The sequence below is a fragment of the Pleurodeles waltl genome, chromosome 6 (assembly GCF_031143425.1).
Source record: "Pleurodeles waltl isolate 20211129_DDA chromosome 6, aPleWal1.hap1.20221129, whole genome shotgun sequence".
NCBI classification, from domain to species: domain Eukaryota; kingdom Metazoa; phylum Chordata; class Amphibia; order Caudata; family Salamandridae; genus Pleurodeles; species Pleurodeles waltl.
The window spans coordinates 856147909-856169309 of NC_090445.1; the positions used below are offsets into that span (position 1 = coordinate 856147909).

General features: G+C 40.9%; 1 protein-coding gene across 2 annotated transcripts in view; it reads left to right on the forward strand.

The window, feature by feature from the left end:
- LCOR (ligand dependent nuclear receptor corepressor) overlaps window positions 1–21401 on the forward strand; it is a 276632-nt gene that overhangs the window by 232221 nt on the left and 23010 nt on the right. The window lies entirely within an intron of this gene.

The window sequence follows — 21401 nt, forward strand, 5'->3', positions numbered from 1 at the left end:
AGTGTCCAGAAAGGGATCAATAGTCCCAGCTAAATTCAATTGTATTGCAGTGTCACCCTTTCTTGAGATAATAGTTCGAGCTCTGGGTTGGAAGGAGCTATTGAGTGTGCAATCAGTTTCTTCAAAGGGGGTTTTCTTTTTTTCGGGTTCAAGAAATTAAGTTTCCGTATCTGGGATGGGTGGCTGGGGGTGCTGCCCAAGTCTCTGTAAAATCTGGCAGAAGCAGGTGAAGAATGTTCGCAGAGAAGAATTTTGATTGTGAGGTAATTTCCTGAAGCCGACAAAGATGGAAGCTCCTTAAATTAACGTGTCCGGTCCTTTGAGTCCCTTGTTGTGGGTATTAAAGCACATACAAAATGAATCTTTTATGTTTCAGGCTTTTGCAGTTCTACATTTGTTTTGAAGTGTTGGGGTCTCACATTTGTTTTGTTTTTCATAACAATTATATAATGCCAACCTTGGCACTTACAGTTGGCTAAATAAAGGAACTGATAACATCTCTGTGTAGATAACTTTTTTGAGGTTGTTGAGCAAATCTTTTTTAACAAAAAGAATTTCAATTACCCTGCACAAATGGTCACTTAACTCAGACAAAAGGATCCCACCACTACCCAAGATTGGCATCGCAAAAGGGAAAACATATCTCCAGAGGGGAAATACAAGACAACAGTAGTACGTAGGTAGGCCTGTTGGCCTCATTCAACTTTAATGGTTGCCAGTTCATAGTTGAAGTTTAAACTGTTAAGGACTTTCTACAACTTTACTGTAGTTCTTGCATAGGCGTTCACAAAGGCAACTGAATATGACAAAGCTAGGGTTAATTGAAAAGCGAAATCTAGGTTACATGTTTTTGTTTTCATGCTCCCAACAAGCAAACCATTGTAGTGATAGGTTGCAGCTCTGTTTTAAAGGAATTAAGACCACATGTGCATCCTCACTCAGACCTTGTGCACTCAAGAGTTGACTTGTGATTTCAGGGCAGTCTGTACTGTTTGTGGAAACGTGTTCTTAAAATCTAGAATGCGTATGATTCTGAAACTCAAAGGCCTTGATGATAAATGGAGTAACACACCGACAACAAGTTCAGCTGTGGGCAGATGGGTATCATAGGACTTTGGTAACATAACTGCATCTCAAGATCCTTCAAAGTATTGTATTGTAATAGTATTTATATAGCGCTTTCTACCCCTGACGAGGCGCCAAAGTAAATGCTATCATTGGAGTTGGATTTTCTGCCAAAGATATGAGTTGTTGTGTACATAGGAATATTTAATCCCCATTAACTGTTACAAATGAGTAATAGTTATGGACGACAAAGACATTTACATTTTTGCAGTGCAATTTTTTTGTGGCTTAATTTGTTGTGCATTGTTCCATTTAGTGGTTGGGTCTGGAAAGGAATAGTATGGGATAGATGAGATACAGGTATTTCAGGGAGAAGGAAATAGTTACCTGTAGGAGTAGTTTTGCACCTTGAAGGATTTTCTGGATGCACATGCTTTGCATTATTCATCCATCTAGTGGTTGGGTCCGGAGTAGTCTCCTTGCAGTCTCTCTCTTCTTTTTTTCCCCTTTCATGGACATCATCAACTATTTGTGCTTAAATCCCTCCTTGAGTGACGTTAGTTGCCATCTTCAAATTCTTTTTTCCGCCGTTGCATCTGGAAGCCTGAGGAAGAGCTCCAGAGTTGAAGAAGAAAAACCTGTGCAGAACTAGATAGTTTTCCTATGAAAACCACCGTAGAGGAAAGTGGATCAGTGACGAATGATAAAGAAGGGAAGATGCCGAAAACCACAGAGAACCACTGAGGTGTGAATTTCCCAAGCTCCAAGAACACGTGGTCGAACAATGAGAAAGGGGAATGGAGCATACCCCCTTTAGGTTCCGCCCGAAGTGCCATCACAAATACACCCAGCAAGTCATGCATGAGGTTTGTGACCTCTGCTTTACAAAGGACCACAGTTTTGAGGACTGTGCGGCATTGGCATAAATTCTTCTGAAGACCATCAGTGCAAGACAGATGCAGAGGTGGGCACATTATGCAATGGCGCCCCCACCGAGGAAACAGGAGTTGATAGCCACACTAGTAAGGGGCACAGAAAGAAGTTAAGGAAGAGCCCAGAATGAAAATAAATCCTCAGAGCTGAAAGTTTCAGACTCTAAAAAAAAAAAAAAACAGCAGTATCGTCAAGCCACAAGGGACACCGCTGGAGGCAAACCCTCAATACCGGCTTCAACATCAAGAGAACATCTAAAGCATGGGAGGGAGACAAGAAAAAGGAGCTTGACGCCAGCCACAAAGACCGGGTCCACAGCGGTATCAAAAAGCTACTCAACACTGATGTTTGCTGGAACGCAAGTAGCTATGCACTCGACTTGAGCACCGAAGAGTTTTTCGACATCAAAACACAGAAGAAGCCAAACTAGACGTCGTAAGAAAATGACAAGGTAGAGCATAAAAGAAATTGCCTCAAGGCCTAACTCAAAGCCCTAATTGGAAAGAAAAGGGAATTCAGTGACTACCTCGAGGGACACAGAATTCAGAGGAATTGGAATACCCCATTGCTACCACCTACAGGAAGAGTTGAAAGAAACACACCCTATGTAAAGGGGAATATGGCAGCGGATTCCCTCATTGTGGCAGCAAAATACAAGAGAGAAAACACCTCAGTGTCTCCAGGATTGCCTCCCAACAAGGGAAGTAAGAGAATGGACATGGTGAGCAGAAAATTTGAGAGATCAGCAGCAACACAGTGGTGAATCGCTAACTTGAATGCCCTGCTAAACAGGTACTCCCCCAGCAGTGAGATGAAATGGAGAAGCTCATAGAACACGTGCCAGAGGAGTACTAAAGGAGGGCAAGTGCAGTTCTACAGGAAGGCAAGATAATTGCCATTATATGTCTGAAAGGCACCAATATACGCAGACATACTTGGCTGAGAATCTTACGATTCAAACTCAGTCAGCTATAATTAACATGCTCATCACAGGGACAGACTGTTTGGAGAGGCAGTAGGCAAGGTGCTACAGTGCCTGAAAAAAGGCAGTGAAACTGACAAGGCCATGGGGTGTAAGGGAACATTCATGGATGTCATTTAGAGGTGCCTAGGGGTTGCTAAACAAGTTCTTAAAGAAGCAAAGATTCAAAATGACAGTGCTACAAGAAGTCATCCCTCTAATAAGGAAAGGAGAACATGCAACCATAAAGCTCAACAATGCATACCTACACATACTAGTAAACAGAATACACAAAGATTTCCTCAGGTTTGTGGTGGACACAAGACACATTACCAATTCAAGATCCTACTATTCAGGATAAAACCAGCTCCACAGGTGTTCACAGAATGTTTAGCGGTGGTCGCAGGACACCTCAGATGCAAGGGGATATATGTCTGTCCATATTTGGATAATTGACTAGTGAAAGCAAAGACAAGCAACCAGTGCAGGATGTATATCACCAAGGTCATACCGACCCTACATACACTACGTTTCTCCATCAGTACGAAACCACAGAACTCAGACACAAAGAAAACATTCCTGGAGGTGATTTTGAACCCACAGAGAATGAATGCGAGATCAGTGGACAAGAGAGTCAAATCGATCATGGAGCAGAGCGCCTGTAACAGAAGACAATATCTGATGATGAGGATAGTGGGGAAAAGTGATGATAAAGATGGTCACCTGTATTGTCCTAGTCCCACAGTCATGACTATACGTGAGGCCAATACAGAAATGGGGCCAGCAACAATGGTCAGAGTCAACTTGGAGTTGGGATGATCTTGTGGTTGTTTTGGACAAGGTTCAGAGAGAAATGCAGTGATGGAACCTTGAGAATCTCACAGTGGGGAAACCATTGAAACCACCAACTCCCTCAATGACTATTACAACAGACGCATCCCACATAGGATGGGGAGCTCACCTGGGCAGGCAAATCGACGAAGGCCTCTATATACCCCAGAGGAAGCAGTTCCAGCACATAATTCTGCTCGAACTCTATTCCTAGCACTGAAGGCCTTCCAGAAACATCTAACCGGAAAGGGCAGTTCTGGTTCAAACAGATAACAGAAGGACAATGTACTACACCAGCAAGCAAATAGGAACAAGGTGCTACCTGCTCTCAACATTGACCCAGGAGATTTGAAAATGGGCAACAAGGAACAGATTATTTCTAGTAGCAAAAAAAACTACTAGCAAAATCAAATACAGAAGCAGACAGCTAAGCAGAAAAGCAAGCAACACATACGAATGGGAGCAAAAACAGGAATTGCTGGTGCAAATCCCCATATTTTGAAGAACGCTGTAAATAGAACTGTTTGCAATGCACAATATTGCAAAATGCCAAAGCTTTGCATTTAGGTTCTACCATCCAGATTCACAGGGAAAGGCCCTGTTGATAAAATGGTCAGGGAGATTTGCTTATGCCTTTCCACCAGTTCTAATGATGCCAAATGGTAATCCAAAAGAGCAGATTGGAACATGTCAATTTAAGGCCCTCAATGGGCTCCACAGAAATGGTTCTCAGATCCCATGGAGATATCCCAAAGACGGTACATCACACTTGCAGCACACCAAGACCTGCTGACGATGCAGGCAGGGCAGGTATGGCACCCGGAACCAAACATACACAGTCTACCAGCTTGACTCCTGAGTATATAGAGTTTGCCAATTTGCTAAGGAGAGAAATGGAGATTTGTAAGGAAGCTAGGCAATCAACAACCGGAAAATGCTACAGCAACAAAAGTAAGAGATTTCCACAATATTACATCAAACCAGGGAAATAAAGAGACTGGATGCAGGATGTCACTGTCATTAGATAACATACCTTCTAAACGAGCACCTCTTGTATCCCTCTGTCAAGGTTCACCTCGCAGCCACTGTAGCATACACAAGAGGCATAGTAAGCAGAAGTTTCTCCACCAAGCCAGTGGTAAAAAGCTTTCTAGAGGTAGAAAAGAAGGTTGCACCTCCAACGAGAGTGCTCTTGCATACATGGAACCTAAACATAGTACTTGCACAACTATTGGCATCTCCTTTTGTACCAGTGCAGAGTACACAACACAATTTCCTAACGCTTAAGACTATTCCTCATCGCTATCACCTCACCAAGGAGGTCAGTGAACTATATGCACTCACCACTGAAGAACTCCATCTGCAGATCGATAGACAAAGTAGTAATTAACACAAACCCAAGGTTCATATGTAAGGTGGTATTGAAGTGCCACACTAACCAAGTCATCCACTTACGCCTTTTTTCAACAACCAAAAACACAGGCAGAGAAGGTTCCGCAGACACTTGACGTCCGAAGGGCAATTATGTACTATTTGGAAAGGACAAAACCCATCAGGAAATGAGAACAGTTCTTTGTGTCCTTTGCACAACCAAGAAAGAATATTCCCCAGTCACCAAAGGAACCATCACAAGATGGATAGTGCAAACAATAGAATATTGTCACAAGTCAGAGGTAGCAACACTTACAGAAAAAAATTCAGTCACACTCAGCAAGAAAGAAGGGAGCAACTCTTGCCTTCCTAGGCAGTGTAGAACTAGAAGACATTTGCACAGATGCTACATGGTCATCAATACATACCTTCACAAAACATTACTGTGTGGACATCCATATCAACAAGGAGGTAGAAGTGGGACAAAGACTACTGAACCATTTGTTTGTAAACACACACTTTAAAGGACCCAGCCTACCCACAGGCAGAAATACTGCTTTATAATCAATGCACAGCATGTGCATCCAGAAAAGTTACGCTGCAAAACAAAATGGCTACCTGCTGATAGGAGTACATTTGCCCTTTGAAGAATTTTCAATATTCATGTGATCCGCCCACCTCCAGCAGTAGAGGTGTATTTAGAAACCCAACTCAGAAAAACACACTAGCAAGCATAAAGGAAACCAAGGTACTACGTGGCAAAAAAAGGAGGAGGAAAAGAAAAAAGATTCTGAAGATTGGAACTGCGTCAAGGGGCTTCTGGGGCATGTCTCTGATGTCACTCAAAGAGGGGCTTAAGGCAACCTGGTGGACGATGGCCACTTAAAAAAAAAAAAAAACACAACCAAGAAGAGACTATTCGGGACTCAACCACTACATGGCAGAATAATGCTAGCATGTGACTCCAGAAAATTCTTCAAGCTGCAGAACTACTCCTTACCTGTAAGTAACCATTTTGTTATCCATGAGATATCTGTATTTCATGTGTCCTCTAACTGCATCTATCATGCACCGTATTTTCTTAGAGAAGGATAAATATGCCTTACTCCTACCTGTTTTTCCCACATACATGCCCTTCTCCCAAAAGCATAGCTACAACCACTACATTAAAGTAGGTGTGTTTTGCAGGTTTATGCCAGTAGTTTCCTCTAATCTTGCTTGTCATTTATTGTTCGCTGCATTGCGGTTAGCTGGAACCAATGTAGCATCACCACGCACTTGGGTTGTAACCACATATACCCTCTTTCAAATAGCCTGAGTCATTCAAGCCTGCATTAGTAAAGCCTCTTCTTTTAAACCTCCACTGCTTGGAGATTTTTGTTCAGTCTTCTCGTGAAATAGGTCAATATAGTGACTTTTTTTGACAAGTAGAAAGTGGACAGTCGGTTATGTAAACTAGTTTAAACTAATTTAAATCTCTCTAGAGTCCCTAAATTCACTAGAGTCCCATCTGTACACCCTTGGAGTCTAGCTGGTGTCTCAGGCAGAGGAATGGAAGATTAATGGACCTATGAGATTGGGCGAGTGCACATAAACTTGGTCCAAGAAGAGCCTTTAATTGTCTGAAGGCAATGCATAGAGATGGTGGCAGGTCCTATTAGCTGGGGGTGGAGTAAGAATACAAATGAACCTGAAAGAGTAACTATGAGCCAAAGGTATTGGATCCCCAATGGGAGTCCACCTGCACCTGGCAATACCTAGGGGAAACTTCTCACCTCTTGTTTTAGCCTGTTCCTGAACGCTGGAACCCGTAGCACTAGTGCCAATGGTGTAAAAGGTGAGTGCACATGGATCATTGGTTTGTATCTTCAGTTAAAAGTGCAGACAAGGCAAAAAAAACTGATATTTTGTACTCATAATGAACTGCTTGGTTTTGAACATTGTTTAGTATGTATTGCAAAGGCTCTTCATTTTCCATAATTTGTCCATTTTGTGGACAAGGTTACGAATGCCTTGCTTGGTAATCCAAACCAGTAGTCAGCTCTTCTGCATAGTATTAGACGGCAGGTGCAATTGGTATTGAAAAAAATCCCCTGTGTTAAAACATTAATTTCATCAGAAGCCTGCAGTCTTTGAAGTTTTCCTTCTTTGCTGAAACTTAAATGCAGGCATTGCCACAGCCACCGTGGGATTCAGACAATCTGATGGAAGCTTCTTTGGAATTTACGAGTAATCTGCATTCTGCAAAAACTTCCAGGAAAATTAGAGTGCATCATCCTGTTGAAAAGCCTACAGAATGTATAGGAAATCTTTACTATGTAAAAAAAATATCTACCTAGATTGTATTATCATTTTTGCACAAAAAGTCACTGAAAACATCACTGTATTTTTCCAAAGAAAGTATTACAAATGCCAGTGGATTGTATTGTGGCAAAGTCTCCATTGCATAGAATGTCCATGCCTGAGAGGTAATTCTGCTGTTCCTCACGTTGATCTAAGTTCCCTGCACTTGTCACTGAACCATATATAGTATTCTCTCCGAAAATCTGAAATAATAAATGTCAGTGCATTTTCTCATTTCCTTTTCTCACCAGCTATGCTAACGGAAGATAGCTAGATGGAAAAAACTGATGAAACAATTTAGAGACAGTCTGAGTTAACAGCTTGAAGAACTGAGGAAACTTGCACTGTTTAAAAAGTGACCAACAACGCTTTAAGCAACAAGTTAAAAAAAAGAAGCATTGACCAATGCCAGTAGGTCTTGCTTTTGAAATGCACTGTCAAACCAGACCTAAGTATCCTTCTTCACTAATGACTGTCTCCTCCTATCTCTGCTCATAAATTACCTAGTTATTTGAGTCATGTTGATAGTATTACAATGGCATGTGTGTGCCCCTGAAAGTTCAAGCTCAGTAGTTGGATAAATAAACAACATGATCACAGCTGTGGGGAGGACAATCACTTTTTTGTGGAAGCACACAACTTCTGCCCAATCAAAGCATATACCCCAGCCTCTCAACATGTGGGCAGAGTCAAAGCCCCTCTCCTGGTGGTTCTCAAATAATTATCTGCTGACAGCTGCACTGTCACACCAGACCATTATAATGATTTGTTGTAAATGGAAAAAATGTTTCTCCAGGAAGGGTATCTATACCTCTATTTATTTGCATCTTTATTTACACCTCCCCCTAGTACTTGCTTTCAGTCCGGATCCAAAATTGTGCACCTAGGCCGTAATTACGAATATAGATGGCATTTATCGCTCATCATAAATGATAAGCTAGGGGCACGTTATTTATTGAGTGTGATAAATACAACCTATTATGAGCTGTTGAGGAATAACATGGATTTTGGTGTTTACCGCAGCAAAATCCTGCATGATACAGTTTTAAATACTGTATGTTTTTTCCCCGTTAGTGGCGAAATTTAACGATGGTTGAGATATTTAACACATTTGATAATTATCGGATGCGTTAAATACCTGAGAAGTCGTAATTCCACCCTTCGTGTAAACAAGGGTTTACGCATGGGTTGCAAACAACCACCCAACTCGAAGTCCGGGCCTTAGTGTTCCCGTCATTCGTCGACACCTAGGTGCTGCTTACAATCTACAAATGTGTGATGACATAAGTAGAGCGCTATGTCTACCTTCTTCTAGCAGCAGCTCGCTGGGGTTTCAGGGGGCGGGGCGTGGTGGAGGGTGACCGGCCAGGGGGTGGGGTACGGGTAGGGACAGGTGGAGCATGGGGTGGGGGAGGGCAGGGGTGTAAAGACATTTTTATAAAAATAAATAAAATAAACTTACCACTGTGCCTCGTCTCGCTCCACTCCTCTCTTCCGTCCTGCATGCAGGTACAGGCTCCCAGCCTGCCCTGCACCAATCCTGACGCTGCTCAGTGCCTGTGTTGCCGGGCTGGAGTCAGCCTTCTGCACATGTATGTTTGGCCGGCCCGCGACAGCCGGCCAAACATACATGCACAGTGAGGAGAGTGCACAGTGCACTCCCCTTGCTGCTTGTCACCCCATGACCACGCCCCTTTCACAAGGAAGGGACAATAAACATAGTTTATCGTCTCTTCCCTGTGAAAAGTTTGCAGCATCTGCTGCTTGCGGGGGTAGATGCTCCTCCGCCCAAACGGAGAAGCCACCACTGCCTTCTTCTATGTCGGCTTCATCCTGAGAGTTAACTAATGTGCAGACCTGGTTTGTGGCAGCATGACAGTGTCTGAAATCTACACAGTTACTCCGAAAGTACCTCAAACGTGCACTTTAGGTGTTGAAGGTCATGAACAATGCTGTTGTGTAGCTGCCCCTTAGTTGAAGCATAGTTGGACATTACAAGTTTACGGATTATGACTCGGTGGGCTCAGATGACTGAGGTGTGCGAAGTATCCAGACAGGCGCATATCCACGAACACCTGGGATGCTGGTGGAGGAGTAGTCCCATGGTCTGTATTCATGCTCGAATGAGACTGCAGCCACAGCACAAGTACAGCAGTGAAGTTTGAGGGCTGTGAAGCCACTCGGGGATCACAACATTAACTCTGCAATTCCAATCTTGTCTCTCTCCAATGGAAAGTAGCAGTCGTTGCAACTCTGTTCACCAATTAATGCGAACATCTGTGCGTGGTACAGGATTTTCTTTAGTTGAGATTGGTTTTATGCGTTTCCTAAATAGCAATCACTGTTTTTTCCATTATAGGGTGACTGCAGGAGGATACAATTGATGTTTCCACTTTCTCTCTTTTAACGCGGAGGTTAAATGTCATCTTAAACCGCTCGATTTTTTTCCTTTTCCTAAAGTGCAAGATCCCTGTGCTCCTTGGACTGTTTTTGAACCATAAACATTTTCTGGTTGAAAACACAGCTTCAACCCGATTGAACGGGGGAAGAATTGTATTTAACATTGCTGTACTAAACAGTGTGCAAGAGTCCATTGGGCAACATTTAAGCTGTGACTTTGGGACTCTCTAGTCGTTAGGTTGTTAAGAGCGGCACGGAGCTTGGTGCACTTTGTGTATTCTGATGCCAATTCAAGCCCCCCCCCCCGCCCCCCCCCGCACAATTGCCTTCACCCTTTTGTAGGATCTACCGTTATCTCTTTCCCGCCTTTACATCCATGGTACTATTTTCTGCTCGATTTCAGTACAAGTGATTGAAAACCCCAGGCCTGAGTATAATAAAATGGCCTCCCAGTTGAACTGATTTTGCACCTTGCTATAGATTCACCAGAGAACTTGGCTTGAAAGGTGAGTTGAATCAAAATGGCATCAAAGGAAAGCCAAGTAAGTGAATTCTATGGTTCCATCGACATGCTTGTGCACTTACTCCTGCTGGTGCCACCCATACTCTGTTTTAGGGCTCTTTTGGCCTGAGCTTTGCAGGCTGATTATACAACAATTTTGAATCTATGAAGGAGAACAAGCAGCTGCTCCAGCGTTACTTGAACTGCACGTAGAAGAGAGACGAGGAACAGTGTTCAGTGCAAGTGAAACCTGAAGGACGAGGACATAAATGTTCTAGATATGTGTCACATCATTGGCTCGAATCCTTGCGTCTTAGAGGCCGATTCAGCACTTCATCTTCCCAGTTTTCTTACAGTGGGTAGTATTAATAAAATAATAAGACCACCTATTACTCTCATTCAAGTCCCACGGTATGTTCAAGTTGTGCTGTTGACATAAATGGACATTTTTTTCTCTCTCCTTTATCACCCCAAACATTCCTATGCTTTTGTTTCTCCGCTCCTCAAAGGATTTGTTTTCTTCTAAGTCGCACTCTGAGGCAGAGCATTACCATTTTACCTATGTCTTTTTTTTTTTTTACACACATACTGTCATATTGACCGGGCCTGCCGTGTTGGAATTCACGTTAACTGATCAACAAAATCTTACCGTGCTGCGATCAGCAAAAACCACTAATGACTGAAATGATAAAAAAATACAACTTGCAGGTTTTTCAAAATGAAGAAATCACGGAAATTGTGCCTGTAATAAAAAGTAATTTGGTTTAGGATCTCTTTAACGGATTCTATTAAAACCCACCCAAAACCGGTGGGTTATTACAGATAAACGGCTCTATTTGCAAAGGTAAATTCGGACCTCAACTTAAGTTTGTGACAACATTTAGCCTTGTACACCTCCAAGGAATTCACCAAGAGCAGGTGTAAATACATTTATGAATGTTGATTTCTCATACTTTGTTGGTGAGATATGGGCTTGGTAAGCCTTGAAGTTTGGGAATGCCGACAAACATGTACAGTTGTGGGCATTCCCAAATGCCACTCAGTCCCTTTTCCAACTTGGAAATGGAAATGGTTTGAGATCTGCTCCAGCACTGGGCTGACAAAACTTCCCTTTAAGGGTAAGTAGAGGAACAGATCCTTTTGTGTGGCTTAAAATGGGCTTACTCTATGGGGAAAAATGTTTTCTCTGATGAGAAAACCAATGTGTACTTGCATAGGTGTCTCATATTCCCATGTGCAGACTTCTCCGCTGCTTTGGAAAATACCTTTTCAGGGGGAATAGGACACTGGTAGTAGTCCCATGGCATTCTCATAGGTATAACCCAGAAACCTGTGCTTTCCAGGTGTGCTTCTGAGAAGGTTTGTGAAATCCCAAAATAAGTAAATATCCATCCCATCATAGACGTAAATCTGCATGTGGAGACTGACTACCTTTTCCTGAATTGGTACGACCCAAATGTTTTGTTAAAACGTATGGTTCTAATCCTTTCTACATGCCAGTATAGTTCTACTATTTAGCGAAGGTGGTTCCTTTTGAATGGTGATGTTTCCTACAGTTGTAACCCATGCTTCTTCAACGTGCCTTTCAACACTTTGCAAGATCCTGGATAGTCTTCCAAGGTTTGTGTTGCATCAAGTCAGGTGCCTTGCTGCAAATCTCTGGCAGATAAATGTTCATATGCACTGCATAAGACCAGAAAAATGCCAGCTGCACTTCTGTCCTGCATATGAGAGCCAGAGATGATCTGATTGAATCTTGGGATGCAACACAAACTTGCCCTTATTCTATTGTAAAACTATTCACTCATGTTCCCGTCTTTGTTTATTCAGGTCCCCCTCTAGTCACTAATATTAAGACCAAGCTCCCAAGTGAAATAAAATAGTGGCAAAGCAATTGCTGTGTTTAAAATTGTCTGAAATTAACATGCACCTTTTTCTCAATATAAGTTTTCAACAGTTTTGTGAAACTTTTTTTTAATCTCTGAGTCTGCATATACTTAATTTGCGTTTTACAGCAAATGTATAAATGAAGTTATTTTGTGAGGCAAAAATACTGACCAAAACTGTATTCTATTGTTAGGGTCTTAGCATATTGGGCTATTTTACCCTCCCTCTCTAGAGGACTTCATTAAACAAGCTTTGGCAAAGCCAGTAGGTCTTGCCTGTGCTAGAGCTATTGACTGAGTATGTCTTTTAGCCATGTTGTACAACAGCGCAGGACATAAGAAGCAGCACGGATGCTGGATGGAAGGAACAAGCAACAACAATCACAACAGAAGAAGCAAGAAAAAAACAGTACCTCAATCACAGTGCATGCAGCAGAAGTACCCTAATTTGAATGAAGCAATCAGTACTTGGTCATTGCTTCACAGAAGGGACAAATAAAAGAAGAGGAAGTGAACTCAGCAAGCGCTTGCCAATTAGGTAGCAAATAAGAGTGACTGACACCAACAAATGGTAAGCAATTGATGGATTCAAGACCCTTTTAGAAAAAAAAAAGTCTTACAAGTGACACTGAAAAGTTTCTCAGGTAAGACCTAAAAAAAAAAAGAGGTCCCTTGAATTTGAAAGTCTGTGTTCAAAGCTTTTAGAAAAAACCTTGTCCACATCTAAAAATGGTTAATTCTATTAAAATCATATTATTTAAAGACATTAGTGAAGTGGGTGAGTGCCACACAATGCAATAGGCTGTTGGATACATTTAAACGCTGAATCAACAGTGCATCTAATTACAGTCAATTGTGATCGTGCTTTATAGCTCATCAGGTAAAACAACTATAGCAATTTTTAGGCCTTGACTGTGACGGCGCATGTAATTTCGCTTCACCCTTCTTTGCAGGCTTCTAAGTGGCCGGCACGTGCCAGCTTCACTATATCTTCTGTCCACTGGAGCATAGAACAAGTATTGATTGCTTCAGATTGATTAGTGCCCTTCCGCTGATCGTGCTGTGATTAAGATACTATTTTTACATCTCTAGCACTACATCTCCTTCCCTCATGTTAGTACTGCTTTTTTGCCCTTTCTTTCCCCCTCCTTGTTGTCAAAGTTGCTTCTTCCGTTCCAACCCCTTGCCGGATGACTGTGTTGCTTCCTTATCCCCAGATCCCCTGCTGTCTATGTTGCTTCTTTCCTTCCCCATCATCCTGTTGCCATGTGACCCACCCGCCATATGAAAGCCATTTGGAAAAAAAAACGCTATGACAGGGCCATATAATAGCATTTTGTTTTGAATAACCATTAGCCACACTGCTCTACCACGTGGTTGAAAGACATTGGCAAAGCCACCTAGTTCTTGCATAGGTGAGTCCTGTTGGGTTTGCCTGTTCTTGTTATTGAAGATAGCAAAGTAATTACAAGGTTTGCTCAGTTTGTTTTTATACTGCAGCTAGCTTGCTGATCATCTCAGTGGTGTTGACTACTCCAGTTAATGTGCAAGAAGTGAATTTAAATTTCCTTTGCCGTCCACTTTTTGTCCTATCTCTTTGAGAAATTCTCAAAGTTGTGAATTAAGGTACGTGATCTTATGGCAAAAGTAGGGTTTCCCCACTGAGATGCAATCTAGAGCCATATATGTGATGTTTCACACCATATACCTTTTAGTGATCGTTCCCATTTGTTTATTTTTGATCGGGGGGATGTGAACTGAAGAAGAACATTGGAATTATTTGTCCTTTGGGCCTGGGTTATTTCGTACTCTAGACAATTCACAAGAGTATAACTGACAATAAGGCTGTAGGTTTAAATGTGCTTTAAGTTCGGCACCATTGCTATCAGACTGTTGGATGTCTGCTGAAGACTGACAAGGTCTTCATCACAGGATAACTCCTACAGTCTCATGATGCGAATATTCATCTTCATTAATCTGATACCTTAATATCAGCAGTATTAAAATGACAGCAGCACTGAAAACTTCCTAAAAGAGGAGGACTTTGTGCATACAAGAACCATGATCAGAATCCCTAGGGCAATCATTCTGAAGCGGACAAGGAATTGGAGAATTTTCTGATGCCAACGAACCCATTATCTACATTAAAAAAAACAAAATAGCTCTAGGTTATATAGTGGCATTTCATGCCGTGATGTGACAGTTTTCAATGTGACAGCACCTAAAAGTTAACACTACTTTTTGAATTGCCTTCTTAGACAACATACATCACCCATATTCTTCATCCTGTCTTGGAGTATGGCATTGTCATACTGAAGACTGTTGTCTGTCCCTCCCTTAGTGCCTAACAGGAGAAGAAATAGAAGTGCTTGATGCAGCTCTTATGTGTTTATGGAATCAGCCAAGGATGGATTCAGAGACCTTGACACAGCATTGAATTAAAAGAAGGAAACTAGTTTGTCTTTGTGTGTGTGGTGGGGTGGGGGGTTTCCAGCAGTACATTTATAACTCATTGACCAGTTTAAGTAGATATACACTGCAGATTACACATAAGATGAAAATTCCAATCACCCTCTAGCTTTGAAACAAAGGTGAGAACGGCTGTAGCTGCTTGCCTGCTCAGGGTCAGTCAGTCTGCAAAGGCTTCTTTTTTACATACCTTAGTTTTCAACTGTCCGTGCATCCAAAATGCACAAATATCCGGCCAGACACAGAATGTAAACTAGCTCGCATGATGGACAGCATCTCTTTGGAAAAAAGTGGATCAAAGTTTTCAAAGTTTGAGAACAGACAGAGCCATTGCCTTCATAGGCCTTAAACGATCTTTCAATTTGAGACTCCATGCAGCCATTAATCAGCATTAGAAATTGTCATCAGAACGTGATGTCAGATTTCTAGACACCAAAAAAAAAAAAAACAATCTGCAGATCCAATATTGTGTTTCACCTCCACATGTAGCCTTTGGCAGTGTATCCTCGAAACACCACTTGTGGACTATACCAAAAACCTATAACATGCTTAGAGGCAGCCCATTGCTTACCATTGGTTCACTTTCTTATTACTCTTATTTGCTTGCTTTATGTTCAATATCATTCCTTCCACCTCTTGTGTCTCTCGCTTCTGAAGCCTAGATTCTTTACCAGTCATTTGATTGGATAACATGTTTCCTTCGACTGCTCAAATTAATGTAACTATTTTTTATTTTTATTTTAGCACTCCATGACAGTGCATGGGTTTCCTAGCTCTCTCCCTCACGTATCCCTTCCCCACCCTCAAATTCCTGCTCCCTTGTGCTCCGTGTTGCACCCTGCTCCCCAACACTCACAACTCATACATTGCTTACCCCACCCTGGCTTTTTTTTTTTTTTTTTTTAACATTCTCTCCTCTGTGTCGCCCCTCCCGACTCCTGTTTCTTCACTTCCTCCACCCATACATTTCCATATTCCCTAGGCGCGCATCCATTGTGCACTCCCACCCCTTGCGCACTCCCACCCCTTGCGTAGTGTTCATTTTATTTAAAGGCCACTCCTTTTTTGAGATGCACGTTTGTTCACATTTAAATTATTATTATTTTCTTTTAAATTTACCTTCAAGATTGCATTCCGGCTTCTTGAAACAGAAAGTTAACAAAATGGCGACTGTTTCCTGCATGTGCACACATGCTCATGTATCATGAGGCTGAGTTGCTATTGTCATGATGCATATGTGAATTTAAGTCATTGTGCCATTTTGATGTTTTATTAAGTACTCCTGTGCTCCCATCCAAATGTAATTTTTGACTTATTCTCAGTATTTTATGTAACTTGTGCATTGTGTCTCCTTGTCACTTTTTATATTCAATACCAATAGTAATCTGCAGCCTCATGTTGACAGAACAAAGGAGATCAGGAAGTCCGGTAAAAACTGGTTGTTGCCTTTGGCATTCAGTCAGGCATCAATCCATATCTAAATAAAGACTAACCGAATTATGTGTGTCATGCAATAGGCTTTACTTACATAGGCCTTAAGTGCCTGCCAAGAAATCTCCATATCAAGATAGGGGTACAGTCTGACCTCTAGTCACTGCAGCTCGTGGAGTTAAGTATTTCATTTTGGGGCTGCTGATGGAACAGTGGGTGTCATATGTAGCCATTTAATTATGGCTTTAGCAAAACCTCTAATTAACACGCCTATAATTCGATTTCTGTTTAATAATAGCTAATGGAAAAACCCTAAATGAGTTGGATGGCTGATGATTTTCACTGTTATTTTAATGCTGCTGTGGTCTTCATGATATTAAGATTAATACCCTCACAACATGGGAGGGCAAAATCGTGTTCTTTTAACTTAAATAAACTACAAAACTATGGAGTCAATGCAATCCTTATGAATGGTCCACAAATGATGTAGAACAGAAATCCAGTCATCACTTCAGTTTCTTTTATCGGCAACATATATCCATACATAAAACTGGCCCAGTCAGTGCGTTTCGTCATGAGTACAAAGACTTCATCAGGGCCTAAAAAATATACACACAAATACCCAACATTAAAAACTCACAATAACATGTATATTACTAATGGCACACTAATATGCAAAATAAAATTACACATGGATAGCATTAGACAAATGTTCCTACACAGTAATTAATCATAACAAATTATGTTTGATTTCCATTCATAATAAACCTACCTATCTTCACATGACAAGTAAGGAACTGATGCTACAATTATATTAGTATTCCACTAAAAAAAGATGAAACAAGTCCGGAAAAAAGAAGTGATAGGGGAGACATTTTTAAGCCAAGATGTGTTGTAGGGGCACACACAAGCTGACCACTAAGAACTAAGCAAATGAGTGACAAAGGAAACTAATGTTAAGCAGTGGCCAGGCTATAAGCCTACTGTAAGCCGACACTAGGTATTTTCACAAATCCAGTAGTTCTTGCTTTTGGGCCCTACTGCCTATTGGCTTAGACAGTGGTTTTTAGGCATGCTATGCAGCATGATTGAAGAAGGAAAAAAAAGGCTACAAAAAGGTCAGTTGCAACATTTTCGAGGCACATGCTCCACACTTGCACGCATCCACAATATGATACCAGCTTTTTTTATTTGTTGATCAGAGTTGTATTTATGAAGAAAAAGAAAAAAGCACATTGAAAGATATATATATATATATATATACATATATATATATATACATTTATATATATATACACATATATATGTAAATATATATATACACACACAGACTGGTGGGGAGAAAGAGGATTCAATATGAAGTGCGAGGTGGGTGAAAACATGGAAGGCTGGGGAAATGGGATTGTGCCGAAGCAACATGGAGAGCCAGTTGGAGGTTAGGAGGCTGAAGAAGCAACGCAGAGGGGTGTGGGTGGGGTAAGCGACTTGAGACAGAGAGAGCAGTGTGGTGCATGTTGGGAGGAGATAAGCACACTGCTGAGGGAGAGAAAAATTGGAACAGGGGGAGAAGGACGAGGGCTTGAAACCAATGCAAGAAAGGGCACACGAGTGGCGGAGAAGAATCACATACGCCAGAGAGCAGCACAGAGCCACAGAGGGGGCAAGCAAAGTACATGAAGGAGACAGCTGCAAAACACGTTATAAAGGAAGAGCAACCCAATAACCCCTTGTGAGCTTGAGTAATAGAATCAGCTGCAGTCAGTGGCCAACAATGGGATCATTCGTAAAACATAGTTTACTTAGTCTAGATATTTAGGCGTCTATAATGAGACACAGTGAATCGAATCATATGAATTAAAGATATTTGATTGCTTTAGAGAATGAACATATGAATTAGCAGACTAGTTTATGTGAGGATATAGTGATTTTCCAAGGGACTTGAGGGCAAAGGGATGAAGAGACACCTTCAAAGTTCAGTTTTCAAAGAGTGCCTCGTCAGAATTGCGTTCCATTTGAGAGTGATGGAAATAAATTCCTGTCTGTCACACATCCATTGCTGAAGATCTTTTAGACAAGATGGGAGAGTAAGGATGTCGTTAATGGGTGACTTGAGGATTGTGTGGCATCTGTGTATTGATGAATGTAGACTTAATTGTTTGAGGTACACGTTAATTAAAACTGGAGAACGTATGGAACCTTGGGGACGCTAAATGCAATACATGAATTTCTTGGGGTGTGCTTACCAGTCTTCACAACCTAATCACTACTAGAGAAGAATGATGAGTACCAGTTCCAGATTTGGTTTCTAAAAGTCCATCTTTGTTCCAGTTTATGAAGCAGCCTGTTGTGAGTTACAGTGTTGCTGACAGATCGAGTAAGGTGAGTAAGCATGTGTCTCCATCATTCTGTATGTCATGAATATCATCTAAAACATTTAAGGTCCCAGTCACGGTGCTGAAGCTAGCCCACAATCCAGACAGGTAATCAGTTAGATGGTTGTTATTGATATAAGGTATGGGATGGGAGACAATGTCCTTCCTATATTCAGCCCTGGTAGTAAGGGAAGTGTTGACCACTGGGGGGCCATACAGTTCCGAAGATTTGGAAATGTATTTTAATGATCAGACGGTTGTACTTTTGGGATAGGTGGGAGAGACTGCCAATTCATGGATAAGTAGCAGGAGGGTACAGGTATGGTGAGGAGTAGGGAGAGTGTGATTTGTCTTGATAACATTAGCCAACAGATAGAGTAGGTTCTGAGCATCCAAAAATCCATGATTTCGGTGGAAATGTAACTTTTTTGTTTGTTTTGTAATTGAAAGATTTAAGCCAAGTGTTGCAAGCCATCTTTAGACTTGTTAGGAAAGACGTTTATGCATCAGTGAGCTGGGCGTAGGGTTGGGCATTAGGTTCAGCCTTTTAGAGCCACACTTGCTTCACTACCTGTTACTAGTTTAATACAAGTACTGCCTTCTTTACTTTCTTAATACAGTTTAATATATTATAATGTGCATATTTTGTGACATACTACTATTTCGAAAAAACTGTTTTGACCAAACTGGGTAAGAACCACACATAGCAAATGTTAAATGATAATTGAGTTTCACATATTTCCATTGTAACTAAATCCATGCTTATCTAATGACTTCAAGTGATCAAGATGTATATATTTTTAAACACTCCTAGACTATTTACATAACGCAGGTGTGTGCTCTTTTTTAAAATCCAGAGCATTCAGCGTTCCTTCAACATCCAATCATATTCTAATCTTGTTGCTTTAGAACTTTTACAGATTGTTTTAGATAACAATAGTTTTTAATAGCCTACTTTTTTAGCAGGTTGTTTTGTGATATACAATGTGGAATGTATTTTAAAACATGCAGATAGAATGATAAAAAACCTTCTCATGGTTGAAGTGGAGGATTGCATAAACAACTTTTTTCAAAATCTTATGAAGGTAAGTGAAGATATCTACAGATCCTGGGAAAATAACACATACGCTCTGCTGTTTCCAATACACATAGCTTCATTTTTGCTTGCTGCTAAGGTTGCACCCCCAGATCAAAGTTAATTAAATTGCTCCAGTAAAATGTAATTGCCCCTACATTAAAGCAGAGCGTTTTACCACTTTGGTAGCGTGAAAGCATTCTGACAAAGGTCTTCAAAATTTATATACAGGTTCATGTAACTTTCTTTACTTTGAGACCCAAAAAGTGTTGATAATGAGGTCACTGATTTCTGCCCACATTTAAAACTGAGGAAATCTGTAGCTAACACTAGTCAGTTGTGTGGGTTGTGGAAATGGTACCCCATAAGAAATGTAGGGATTCCATACACCATTGGAAACAGATGAACCCTTTAAGAAGATATTCAGGCAGCATTTACAGATGACATTTGCCATGATCAAATGTATTTGGATCTAGAGATTTAATATTTTTCCTGCAGAGAACTACTTTGTAACCCTAGTATCCAGAATATGTCCAGTAAGTGTGATCCTTTTCAGACAAAATGCACGTAAACATCCTCTGCAGCCTAAGGTGAAGGCAGTTAAAGATATGTTTATGCATAGAAGAATTTGCCAGCCAGTCATTCACATAAGAGAATACCTAGATTCTTATCCATCCATGGTTTGCAGCCACATCAAACATATATTTTGCACTTCTATCTATACTGAGAATGTTTAATTGAGGAGGGAACGTTTCCTTTTACAATTAATTTTAATTTCATGTGGCAGGTTTAACAGGAACATATTAATAGACACCCTTAAGGTACACAAGCAATTCTCTTCAGAGGGTTTACAAAATATCGGAGTAAGAATTGACAGGCTTTTTTTAAAATTTGCTGCATAGTATAGCTTGGACATGGCACAGATTGGACATGGCACAGATTGGTTTGCCTAAGCAATGAAACTTGAAATTTGAGCCATGGAAATAGAGTGGCAAAAGTAGTATATGTATCATTTCCCCAGGAAAAGGAGATTACTGAATGACATATAGTGCAAAGGTTATATTGACCCTTAAGTCAAAACAGTTACAGAGGCTAAATTGATGTATAGTTTCATAACAAGGAGGTGGCATAGAGAAAAAAGAAACACTAGCAAACAGCAAAGCTGTATGGACATTGTTGAGGACTTGGCATGACTGGGCAAAGAGGAGAAAAGATGGAACCAGCTGGCTACAGTATCCATGAATGGCCATCATAGACGTCAACCTTCATGTCAAAATGATTATAAACAGTGACAAAAAAGATCAGGTCACTCCTAAGGGCGATCGGATAGAATATTGACAAATGGTGTCAAATGGCAACTTACCCGTGACCTTGGATGTACAAATATAACACAGGCAAAAATGTCTATATATTCTTACCAGAATGTAATATTGAGTAGTACTTCTATGCAAGTTAAGGCTTTAAAATGGTGTAACCTAACAAAGGGTTCCCTGATGTGGTCCGGGAGGTGATTGAATAAAGGTCTGATTTTGCAAACGGAATATTTGATTTCACTTTAAACCAATAAGTGTGTGATTTTAGTGTGTAACACAGTAAGCTGTAACTCTGAATGTTTGAGGCTATTCCCAGAGACTATCAGATTGTTCAGCAGCTGACAACCGGAGCAGTAAAGATACATCTCCTAAGGGTTGCTCACAGTTTGTATTATAGAGAGAAATTAGGAACCCCCACAAAATACACATACAGTTAATGCTAATATTTA